Raw genomic sequence first — 13,259 nt, forward strand, 5'->3', positions numbered from 1 at the left:
ATTGTGTTTGGAATCGTGTTTGAAAATTGATCAAACGGATTTGTCATAAGCTAAATATTGAAACATAATGAGTTTGACATCTACACTGCAATGGAAAAGGAATTTTAGCATTTTGGTCAACTGGTCAAAAGTTATAACATGTCAAACAGGGCTTCCCATAATTATGTGCAATGTGTATCAACATGAAAATAATAACTATCAACTTTGATGGATTCAAAATCTAGTCAAATGGATTTGAAATGACTTGAAACTTGGAACATAAGTTCTTTGGTATGCATAATAAACACTCCCAAAGTGGTGGATCATGACACAATTTTGGGTGTGAGCTATTTAAGTGCAAACAGGGATCCCTGTTGCTGTTTGACACTTAGCATAAAATGCAAATTAGACATTGGCTCAAAATAGGACTTTGCCAAATAGCTCGGAATATCAATTTATCATTACAGAATATGTGAATAGGCTAAATGAAGGGTGTTAGAAACATTAAACACCATTTATGCATTAACTCAACAGCGGGGTACATAGGCTTCACAAAGCATTTATAGGCCTGATTTTCTCAAACATACTCAAAATTGGGCCTGCAATTTTTAGTCCCAACACATACCATAGCATACATCAAGAGTTTAGTGATGTATTTGTTAGAAGATTGGTTTGAAGTATGAATGTTGATAATATTCCTATGGGGGAGTACTATAAATATGTTACTCTGGTGATATGTTACATTCATGACTAATTTTGTCATTGATTTCAACATAGTAGTTTTATGTGGTATCTGACACAAGAACAATGGAAAGATCAAGTTGGTGCACATGGATAGTTGAGTACTATAGCTATCCAAGGTTATTGGAGATACTTTTGAGTATTTGGAATATGTAGTTAATTTTGAAAGAAGAAAGGATAAGTATAGAAGAAGTTATGTAAGTTTTGGCAATATTTATTCTAATATAGAGTTTATAGAGGCATGTTCTAGTAAACTTGTTATGTCTCTCAAGTAAAGTTTTTATTCTAAGAATTAAGGTTGAGGACATGAAGAATAAATGTTTTTAATGATGTAGCTAAGCTCACTCATTATAATATAGAGTGTAGAAAAATTTATTCAAGTTGTAAGGTGGAAGATTAACAGTCAACTTAAGGAATTATTTTGAGGACTTGATATAAAGGAAGGACATTTTCCTTTACAATGGAAATGAAAGGATATTTTTTATGATTGATTATAAGTAGTAGAGAGTGTGGAATTCGAAGTTGAGCAGAGCAGTGCGGAAGTGAAGGAAACTTCATTGCCAAGGTTTCATTAAGTGATTCGAGGTTTGATATTTGGATCCAAGGTTTATGACCTAGTCTACAAGGTTTGACAGTGATTGGTTCAGTTGATAGAACAAAGAAAAAGAGGATATAATATTAAATTACTTATTTGAGTAGTGAGCTCTTCTTGTAATTGAAATTGCATGTTTGGGTAGTGGGCTCTTCTTACATACATTGTACTACAACTCCTAACAGGGTTGGAATCTCCTAACAAGGACTCATTGTACTAAATGTTTTAATGGACTCCTAATAGGGTCCATCCTCTAACAAGGAATATTTATATTAGTACATCATCTTGTAGGCATCATTCACACTAGAGTTTTCTATCTAATCAAGGGTTTCCCTAGTCAACATATCTAGTGTAATTGTCTATGTGCATTTTATTATGGTTGTTGTTTTCTTTGGTTGAATGGTTAAGTTTTTTTAAAGAAGATAAATGTTTTAATTTTTGGATAACTGATTCACCCCTCCCCCTCTCAGTTATCTTGGTGGACTATTATTTCTAACAATTAGTATCCTGGCATTAGGTCCTTGAAGGATAATTTTAAGAACTCTAGAAGATCAATGGTGAGTTATTTCAAAAAAGATAGTCTTGAATTAGATGGACATAATTTTGACACCCAAAAATGGAGCTTCTTGGTGAGAGCTCAGAATTGTGTACAGAATTGAGCATTGAGTGTCTAGATAGAAGCACAAGTAAAGATAGATCCAGATATGAAGAACACATGAAGATCAAGGAAGATATTGATCTCCTTATGAATAGAGAGAAAGAAGATATGAAAATTTTTACTTATTGGGCATGTAATGATTTTGGTCATTTTTTATTTACATGCCCAAAGAGAGTATGGAAAACTAGAAAGAGTTCACTTTCTGATGAAGATGCAAAATTTAAAGCAAGTATGGAAAGATTCTTGAATGATTTTGATGATAAAGATAATGAACCTGAATTAGTTAAGGAAGAAGAAGTATTAGAAGAGATATCTTTGTTAATTATTTTTTATCCAAAGGATAACCATGAAAATGTGGAAGTTATCATTAGCAATGATTTGCAGAATGGGAATCAAATTGAAGAGCAGAGATATGATCCTAGAGCAGAAGAGAGAGTTGAGTTAATGACTCCTAAACAAAGTGGCATTGCAAACTGAAGAAACAAGTCAGTAATAGAAGTAGAAAGAGCTATGTTAGTAGAGAATGATATGTCCAAAACATTTTAAAGAGAAGCTATGAATATAGCAATCTACACTATGAACAAAGTGCAAGTCAGGAATGACACAAATAAGACCCCATATGAACTATTGTTTGGTCACTCACCTACAGTTAAGTATTTTAGAATTTTTGGAAGTAAGTGCTATATCAAAAGAGATGATGAAATTGGTAAGTTTGATGCTAGAAGTGATGAAGGTATGTTTCTTGGTTATTCATTGAAAAGAAAGGCTTATAGATGTTATAATTAGAGAACTAAGACTATTATGGAAAGTGTAAATATGAGAATTGATGAGAAATTTAGAATACAAGAGAGAATAGTTTATTGCAATTCAAATGATGATGTTGTTACTAAGCCAAGGAATGATGAATTATTTCTTGAGACTAACAATGATTTGTAGAGTGAAGAAGAGCCAAGGCAGGAACAAACCTCAAAACCTTCAATAGAGCCAAGAATTGAGATAGCAACTCCTACTTCAAGAAGAGTATGATAAAGAATCAAACCCATCTGAGTAGATCATCAAAAGAAAAGACAAAGGTGTGATGACAAGAAGTAGAGTAAATGAAGAACTATTCTTGATATCTCAAGTTGAGCCTAAGAATGTAGATGGAGCATGAAAAGATGATTTTTAATGCCCCGTCTGGAGATCCTTGGAACAAGGATTCAATACAAGCCAAGATATAAAAAAAATTATAAGTATGAATGCATGTGTCAACATTATATAAGAATCACATAGATTGCAATGAAATACTTCACCAACAATCCAAGCAACCAACGAATCTCCAAACACCACTACCAAACAAAATAATCGATGACGAAGAATGCATAATTGAATTTGAATCAAACACATTTCAAATTCAAAATGTGACACCAAAGGACTAAAGAATTCCTAAGAGGGTACCCCAAACTACTCCTAGAAAGTTTAGATCAAACTAAAAAGTGCACGTTGCCTACCCACATAGGGTCTTTGCAAAAATCCAAATGATACTTTAATACAACACTAGAAAGTATCACGCGACATTCCTAAAGAAGATGGGTGAAACTTTTAGGGACTAGGTAATATTTCTCTAGAAGGTGTGTGATAGTTTAAGGGTATCGTGCAATAGTTCTTTCAAGGAGGTGTGATACTGGAAAGTATCGCACGATATTTCTCCAAGAGGCATGCAATAGAATCAACGGACACATGATACAATTTCAATGGGCATGTGATACAATATTGTATCGCACCATGCTGATAAATGGTCACCTAGGGAACTCAAGAAACACTTAAAGATAAACAATAGACTAAAATTGAGTTCATAACCTCCACACTAGGGAGTATTGGATCCAAAAAGGTCGAGAAGCAAATACTCGAGTGCATAAACAACAAGATTCCATAAAACAAGAAAGAGGAACATTTATCCATCCAAACCTAAGCAATAAAGAACATACTAAAAGCAACATCACAGTGAACATAAGCAATATCACAATGTACAGAAATAACATCACAATAACTGAACAACAAAACTAAGTATGCAGTTCCTCCCAACCATCAATAACATCATATGACCATCATGGATCCTAGCCATCCCCCACGTGTACCATCCCAAGCCATTGATCAAATCATTTGTACTATCATAATAGGGACGTCACTACTAAAACATGCTACAATATAAGCATAAGGAAATCTAACATGCTACTAGTAAAGCATAAGATAATCTTACAAGTAGATAACATCACTTATCACTTGCTAAACATCAATAAGCAATAGATATACCAAAAAAACAACTCACATCATCTAAACATATGCTAAACATAATAATAGGGAAATCTAACATGCTAAACCAATAAGCAATAGATAATCCAATATAGCAATTCACATCATCTAGTCATATGCTAAACATCATAATATGGGAATGGATCAAATAAATTAACATCATCTAAACATGATATCCAAGCATTTCGATGAAAGCATAAATCACAAGGAAGCATACTCTAGAACCTAAAGTACCAAGCGAACACATCTAGCAACAGTCACACTAGGATAAAATATCATCTCTGTACATCAGTCCCTAGTAGTGGTGTAGGTAGCTACACCTCCCAACCACATGAAACCCATAGGTCCACACCTATCGTGTTGATGGAGATAATGATCCAACTACAACACACATAAGGCACAACATCCATGGCTAACATTCGCACCAAATAGTATGATAACTAAAACCAAGGAACTAAGATAATGCAAGTAGTATAGGTCCTGGTTAGACACTCAAAAGGCTACTAAGTAGGTGTTGACATCATGGAGAGTCACTTGGCATCGACAAGCCTAAGCTCGTATTGGCAGCATCAACTTCCCAATAGAAGGCACACAATCTAGGTACCATCAACTTCCCAATAGAAGGTGCACAATCCCACTTTTTAATTATCTTAAGTTTTATTACCAAACATGCATTATATTTAGTTATCACTTATATAAGACTTCCTCTACCAACCAGGAAGTAGTCACCAGGCTATGAGATAAAAGCCCCTCCATATGCTACCCTACCCTACCCATTCTCATCCTACAAGAAGTGCCCATGGGCATGCATATTCCCAACCCAACCCCAATGATCATAACTTCTAGAAGTACCACAGAAGATCGGGACACGCAAGTCCTCCAACAAATGAATGCACATGTACTCATGTGTAGCACACCACCATCATGAAGATCATAACACAAGGATTAGATAAGGACATAATGCAAAAGAGCACTCAACCAAAAATAACTCAGGAGGATGGATTCTTCACGAATCCCAAAGATAATAAAACCATACATCATGAAATCACTCTACAGGCCTCAATCTAGGAGGATGGATTCTACATGAATCCTAATGATGCAATAAAACCAAACATCATGAACTCACTCAACCGGCCTCAATCCAAGAGCATGCATTCTACACGAATCTTAGTGTCCATGAAACAAAAGCAAGGGTCCAAAGGAAACCATAACACTAGGTATAAAATCACTCAACCAAACATAAAGTTGGGAGTACAGATGTGACATGCATCCTAATGTAAATATAAAAGTGCAATAAAGGTTTGACTGATATCTAAATGGATGATCTAGGTCCACGACCCAACTTGTGTCAAGAAAACCTAAGAAAATAGGGTAGCATGCAAAATAAGGTAAAAACCTCAAATTTTGAAAAAACTTCAAAATTAAAACCCATTTGGCCTTTGGGTACAAAAACCTCAAAAATTAAAAAATAATCAAGTTCAAACACCATATGCGAAAATGACTAGCATAACAATGCAAAATCCCAAACCCTCATCCCAAAAAATAGGGAAATGTCTGTACCTACCCAACTAGGTAGAACAAACATACAAAAATGGAGGGGAACACTAGTTCTCAACCTCCTAACAAATGACTACCAAAAACAAAAGTAGAAATAGGGCAGAAACAATACAATAGGAAAGCCCTACCTCACAGCCAAAAGGGAAAAATGGGAATCTAAACCATAAAATAAATAGCCCATAGAAGTAGCTAAAAATCATAGCAATCCAAGGTTTCCCTAAGTTGGATCCAATGAGATCAACCTCGTGACAATCCCACACCTATAGCTCCCACAATGAACAAAATAGTAAATCCTCATGAAGAGAATTTTGGGTTTTACTCTCAAACTTTCTAATTCAAAAGTGAGAAGTGAGGAATTAAATTCCTTTTTGGATATTTATTCACTTTTGAGTCAATAATCGATTAAGAAAAATAACCAGCCAACCTAGTTAAACCCTGAATTGACCCAAATGAAAATAGATTATTCCTATAAATAAGAATTTATTTATGGCAAAGCTGATAGAATTTAAAATTAAAAAATTAAAAAGCCTAAAAACATAGAAATCTCCTTAACAACTTTCACGAAAAATAGGAAACTCTAATGCACAGACATGCTCACTAGTCTAATCACATAATGAAAATGAGTTTGGATTCAATAATCATCAAAAATTTTAATCAAACAATTAAAAATAATGATACATCAACCATACCAGGACAACATTGGTAAATTATGAATAGCTAAATCATTAACTCCATGTGCTACTACTAGGGATATAAATCATGCACACTAAACAACACAATCAAGTGCAATTGCATATAACAACATAGCTGAAGAAATAAATGCATTAAATCACCTAATTTAACCATTTATTTAATTATATTAAAATAATCTATTTACATCACTCATATTCACATAAAGCATAACAACACAGGAATGAAGTAAATAACCATAGCATTAAATCCATCACCTAACACAATCAGTGATATGCCAAATACCAAATAACCAGATATCATCATAAAAACACAATGTCATCTCACAATGTCATCATCGTGCAAATATGATCAAATGAATAGCATAGTAGTCTAAAATCTATGATACTGAAATCAAAGTATAACATTTGACCCTCGGGTCATCTCAAAAGTAAAGCATAACATGAGAAGTAAAATATCTCTCGGATCAAAATATAACAAGGTAAATGTCTGTAGCACATAACCAAAGAATCCAACATGGATAATCCATTTCTAATTATTTAAGCATTTAATAATGGTTGTTTAAGAAACATAAAAAGCACTTAAAATACATAAGCGAACATAGTCATAAACATGACTAACCACTACTATAGCAACCTAGTCCAATGTAGCATGGTAAAAAGCACATAGTGAAATCTCTGCACACATCTCAACATAATCACAAAACAACCTCATGATACCATATCAATCCTGGTGACCACTGGCATAAACCTCAATGAACCATAAATCACATCATAATATCATAAATCATCCATAAGCATAATCAGAGCAACTGATATAGAAACATAAATCCAAACACCTCAATGGTGTAGACCACTCATGGTCACAATCAAGATCCATCACAAAATAAGATCAACAAGGTTGCATCCATCAGGATGACTTATAGAAGTCAAATGGGAGAGGCACTACATGATTACTAGAAACAAGCTATGAAAAAGGAATTGGATTAGATAGTTAAGAATGAGACATGGGAATTGGTCCCTAGACCAGTAGACATGAATGTGATATGAACTAAATGGGTATCCATAAACAACATGAATGAACAAGGAAAAGTTGTATGAAATAAAGCAAGATTAGTATGTAAACGTTACTCATATCAAGAAGGGATAGATTATGAGGAAACATATGCTCTAGTGGCTAGAATAGAAGAAGTAAGATTATTCTTATCTTATACAGCATAGAAGAAATTCAAGGTATATCAGATGGATGTCAAGTCAATATTTATGAATGAAGAACTTGAAGAAGAGGGGCTTACATTGAACAATCTAAAGGATTTCCTTTGGCAGATGACAAGGACATAGTATACAAACTAAGGAAAGCATTGTGTGGATTAAAGCAAGCACCTAGAACCTAGTATACAAGTTTGAACAAACATTTGACAGATCTTGGATATAGAAAAGATATGGCATAGTAATCTCTATTGGAAATAAATTGATGATGGTTTGATGATTTTGGTAATATTTGTTGATGATATCATATTTGGAGGAAACGATGAAGAAAGTAAGAAGTTTGCAACAGAGATTAAGAAAGAATTTGAAATGAATATGATAGGAGAGATGAAATATTTCCTAGGATTTCAGATTGTATAGAATAAAGAAGGAATCTTTATTTCTCAAACTAAGTACTTGAAGGATTTACTAAAAAGGTTTGGATTGGAAGCGTGTAAACCTATTGGAACACCTATGGTAACTACACACAAGCTATCTATAAAGGATGAGACACCTACTGTTGAACATAAAAGTATAGATCTATGATCGGAGGATTGCAATATCTGACTAACTCAAGGCTAGATATAGAAAATATAGTTGGAATTGTTGCAAGATTCCAAGTTGATCCCAGAGATGCACATTATGCAATAGTAAAAAGGATATTTAGATATCTAAAGGGAATATCTAAGTTTTGATTATGGTATGGAAAATCTAATAATTTCACTCTAAGTGCTTATACTAATGCAGATTGGGAAATCAGTATGGATGATAGAAAGAGCACTAGTGGAGGGGCTTTCTTTCTTGGAGGAAGATTGGTTTCTTGGTTAAGCAAGAAGCAAGATTGTACATCACAAAGTACAGTGAAGGAAGAGTATGTTGTAGCAACAAATAATTATAATCAAGTCATTTGGATGAAGCAGATGCTAAAGGATATAAGGATAGAAATCAATGAACCTATGACAACATAAGCATGGTAAATATGTCTAAGAATCTAGTGTTGCATTCTAAGACCAAGAATATTTCTATTAAGTATCATATGTTGAGAGAGAAAGTTGCAAATAAGGAAATCACATTGGAGTATGTAAGCACCAAAGAGTAGGTTGTAGATATATTCACTAGTCCTCTTTCCAAAGAGACTTTTGAGTATTTGTGAGGAATGCTTGGGGTTATGCCCCTTCCTAAATTAGAGTAGAACATGCAAGAGTGCATTAGTCTAGGATAATAGAGCATCATTGTTTGTCTAGACTGAATACTAATGCTTCCTATATGGGGGAGTATCTATGATGGATAGAGTCATCCAAGACTCTTGTTGAATGTTGTTTTGAATAGCATATTTTGACACTCAAGCTAGAAAGAATCAATTGTTACAGAGTTTGATGTAGAGATGTTGGTTGCTGGAAACCTTTAACAGATGTCAATGGGGGAGAATATTGCATGAAAAAAATTATGCTAAGGGAGATGTTTGGCATGAGTATAATATGTTTAGCATGGAATGATAGTTTGGCTAAAAGAACATTAAGGTATATTAATGCGGGAGAATGATTGATGAAGAGGATTTGAAGATGAATAGTCTTTTGTTGGTATTCTTGGAACTAGAGGTTTTTCATCTGTGTTGCCATCAATGCCAAATGGGTAGATTATTAAAATATTGATTGAAAGCATGAGTGCTGATGATATTCCTATGGGGGATTATTTTAGATATTTCACTATGATGATATGTTACATTCATGACTAAGTTTGTCATTGATGTCAACGTAGCATTTTTATGTGGTATATGATAGAAGAACAATAGAAAGATCAAGTTGGTACGAATGGATAGTTGAGTATTATAACTATCCAAGGTTATGGGAGATAATTTTGAGTATTTAGCATATGTAGTTAATATTAGAAGAAGAAAGGATAGGTATAGGAGAAGTTATGTAAGTTTTGGTGATGACTATTCTGAGATAAAGTTTATAGACGCATGTTCTGGTAAACTTGTTATATCTCTTAGCAAAGTTGTTATTTTGAGAATCAAGGTTGAGGACATAAAGAAGACATGTTAGTCATGACATGGCTAAGTTCACTCATCATAATATTGAGTCTATGGAAATTTATTCAAGTGCAAGGCAAAAGATTAATGTTATCGCTAAGTTTAACATGTTCTTAATGTGGTCCTGCAATAATTAATTGAGAAGGTGTAGGAATTTTTATAAAGGAAGGACATTTTAGTTTATCATGGCAATGAAAGAATATTTTTTTATGATTTATTTTAAGTAGCAAAGAGTGTGGAATGTGAAGTTCAGTAGAGCAGTGTAGAAGGAAACTTCATTGCCAAGGTTTTGTTGAGTGATCTAAGGTTTGATATTTGGATATGAGGGTCATGACCTAGTCTACAAGGTCTAAAAATGATTAGTTCAATTGATAGAACAAAGGAAAGGAGGACATGATAGTAAATTACTTGTTTGAGTAGTGAGCTCTTCTTGTAATTGAAATTGCATGTTTGGACAGTGGGCTCTTCTTGCATATATTGTACTACAAGTCCTAATAGTGTTGGAATCTCCTAATAGGGATTCAAAGTATCCTAATATAGATTCATTGTACTAAAAATTGTAATAGACCCCTAATAGAGTCCATCCTCTAACAAGGAATATTTATATTAGTACATCATCTTACGGGCATCATTCCCACAGGGGTTTTTCTTGTGAACAAGGGTTTCCCTGGTCAATATATTTGGTGTAATTGTCTATGTGCATTTTATTATGGTTTTTTTTACTTTGGTTGAATGGTTAAGTTTTTTTAAAGAAGATAAATGTTTTAATTGTTGGATAACTAATTCACCCCCACACACACCCCTCCCCCCCCCACCCCCCGCAAAAGTTAACTTGGTGGACTATTGTTGTTGGAAAATGAAGATGGGGTAACTGAGAGGGGAGGGGTGAATCAGTTACCACAAAAACAAATTCTACAGTCCCAAAGATGCCTTTAAACTTAGTTGCTACTGTTACTCAGTAAACACATAAATTACTGCTTAAAACTTGATAGATGTTTAGTTAATTTATTAAGCATTTACTGAAATAAGCGACCATGCAAAAGAAAGTAATCATGAACATAGTAGGCACCAGATTTACGTGGAAACCCAATATGGGAAAAACCACCAGCAACTAGTCACCAATTTTCACTCTTCTGAAGTGAGCCCTGTTAGGAGCCAACCCTGTTAAAGGTTACAAAACACACTGTTAGGTGTGACCCTGTTAGAGGATTTAATCACCCTGTTAGGAGTGGCCTTGTAAGAGGTCTTTAGAAAAATTCAACTGAATTGCCACCCTATTAAAGGATTTATGGAATGGCTGTTAAACCAACTATGTTAGGAGATTTTGGAATCACTGTTACAATGGTTAGAAAGCAACGATGAATGATTTGAAAATACATGCAACTTATCTTGCTGAATACAGATCTCATTTTAGCTCCACAAGATCCTTACTGATTAAATATATCTTTGCAGCTCCAAGATTTCCCTCTGCTCAACTCTGCTTAGGCACACGCAAGTCTCTTCCTTGCACTTCCTTGCACTATCCGTATACTCTTTCAATTCCACACTTTTCTACATCTTGAGCACCTCTTTATATACTATACATGATACCAGGTCGGCCCAACCAACTGGACAAAAACATATTCCAAAGTTGGCTTGAACTAACAACAAAATTCTTCACTGGCCGACACTGCTCTGTCAATACAGAACAAAAAACTGCTTCCTGTGTTAACCAGCAGAACTCGGTAAAAACTACAGTTATCGGAGAATTCGATAAACCTGCCACTTCCTTTGGAAATTGACTAGACTTGGTAAAAGCTGTCTTCGACTACCGAGTGAGCTCGATGAAAACTAACCTTTCCTTAGCTTACCGTGCGAACTCGATTAACACTAACCATTCGCTACAAAATCCTTTGATACCCGAGTGATCTCGGTAAGAACTAAACTTTCCTTAGCTTACCGTGCGAACTCGGTTAACACTAATTCACCGTGTGACATACAGGAACGCTTGGTATACACTGCAAAAGGCTTTACTGACCGACTGAGCTCGGTAGACTCTGTAAACTATTTTCCTAACTGACAGAACTCGGTAGACTCTGTCTGATAACTGATATGGAATTTGTGTAACATCAAAGACAATACACAATTACTTAATTGTATCCAACAATCTCCCTCTTTGGCATTGATGGCAACACAACATGTCATAGCAGAAATGAAATTTGAAAGCAAGTCTACAGCAACACAACACAATTAACAATTCTCCCTCTAAGATAGAGAATTCTCCCTCTTACAGTAATCTCCCTCTGTGAAGAAATTACATAAATAAATTTTGGAAAGATATGACTTACAGTAATCTCCCTCTGTGAAGAAATTACATAATCAAATTTCGAAAAGATATGACAGTAAAACTCTCCCTCTTTGAAAACACATGCCAAAGACAATCCAATTTCAATGAAATTCATTGTACCTTTAGTACTAATTCATATGCAATATTTCCTTGATTTGTTGTATCAACTGATGATTGTTCAATTTTGTAAGAGCTGATGCATCACTAAAACTTATTTTTAGTGAACTTCAGATAGGGGAATAACCCCTAACTTACCTTTGAGATACAAAAATGCATCCTTAGGTAAAGGCTTTGTGAATATGTCAGCAATCTATTTGGACATATTCCAATCTGATTTCCTTGTCCTGCACCAATTCTCTGACAAAGTGATACTTGATTGCAATGTGCTTAGTCTTAGAATGCATTACTGGATTCTTAGATATGTTGATTGCACTTGTATTATCACAAAACATGACAACTGGTTCCTTGATTTCCATCTTCATGCCTTGTAGCAATTGTTTGAACCAAACAATATTAGAACAGTTTACTGCTGCAGCAACATACTTTGCCTCTGTTGTTGATTGAGATGTACAATTTTTCTTTTTGCTTGTCCAAGAAACCAACCTCTTTCAAAGAAAGAATGCACCTCCACTTGTGATTTTTCTGTCGTCAATGTTTCCTGCCCAATCAGCATCAGTAAACACTTTTAAGTCTAGGTTTCCTCCAAATTTATACCATAATCCATAATCTTCAGTTCCTTTCAGATATCTCATTATCCTCTTGATTGCCATCATGTGATTTTCTCTTGGTTTGGCTGAAAATCTTGCCACAATTCCAACTGCAAGAGCAATATCTGGCCTAGTATGAACTACATATTGCAACTTTCCAATCATAGATCTGTACAATGTCTAATCTATTTCCTTTGAATCATCTTCTTTGGTAAGTTTTAGTCCAATACACATGGGAGTTCCAACTGGTTTACAGTCTTCCATACCAAACTTTTTCAATATCTCTTTGATTTATTTTGCTTGAGTGATGTAGATGCCATTCTTGTTCTGTTGAATTTGAAGTCCAACAAAGAATTTGATTTCACTGAACATTGACATTTCAAATTCCTTGCTCATTTGTTTTAAAAATTCTTTGCAAAGATCATCATTCCCTATGAA

The sequence above is a fragment of the Cupressus sempervirens genome, chromosome 10, assembly GCF_028749045.1.
Source record: "Cupressus sempervirens isolate cs-2001-9-10 chromosome 10, ASM2874904v1, whole genome shotgun sequence".
In the NCBI taxonomy this organism is placed as follows: Eukaryota; Viridiplantae; Streptophyta; class Pinopsida; order Cupressales; family Cupressaceae; genus Cupressus; species Cupressus sempervirens.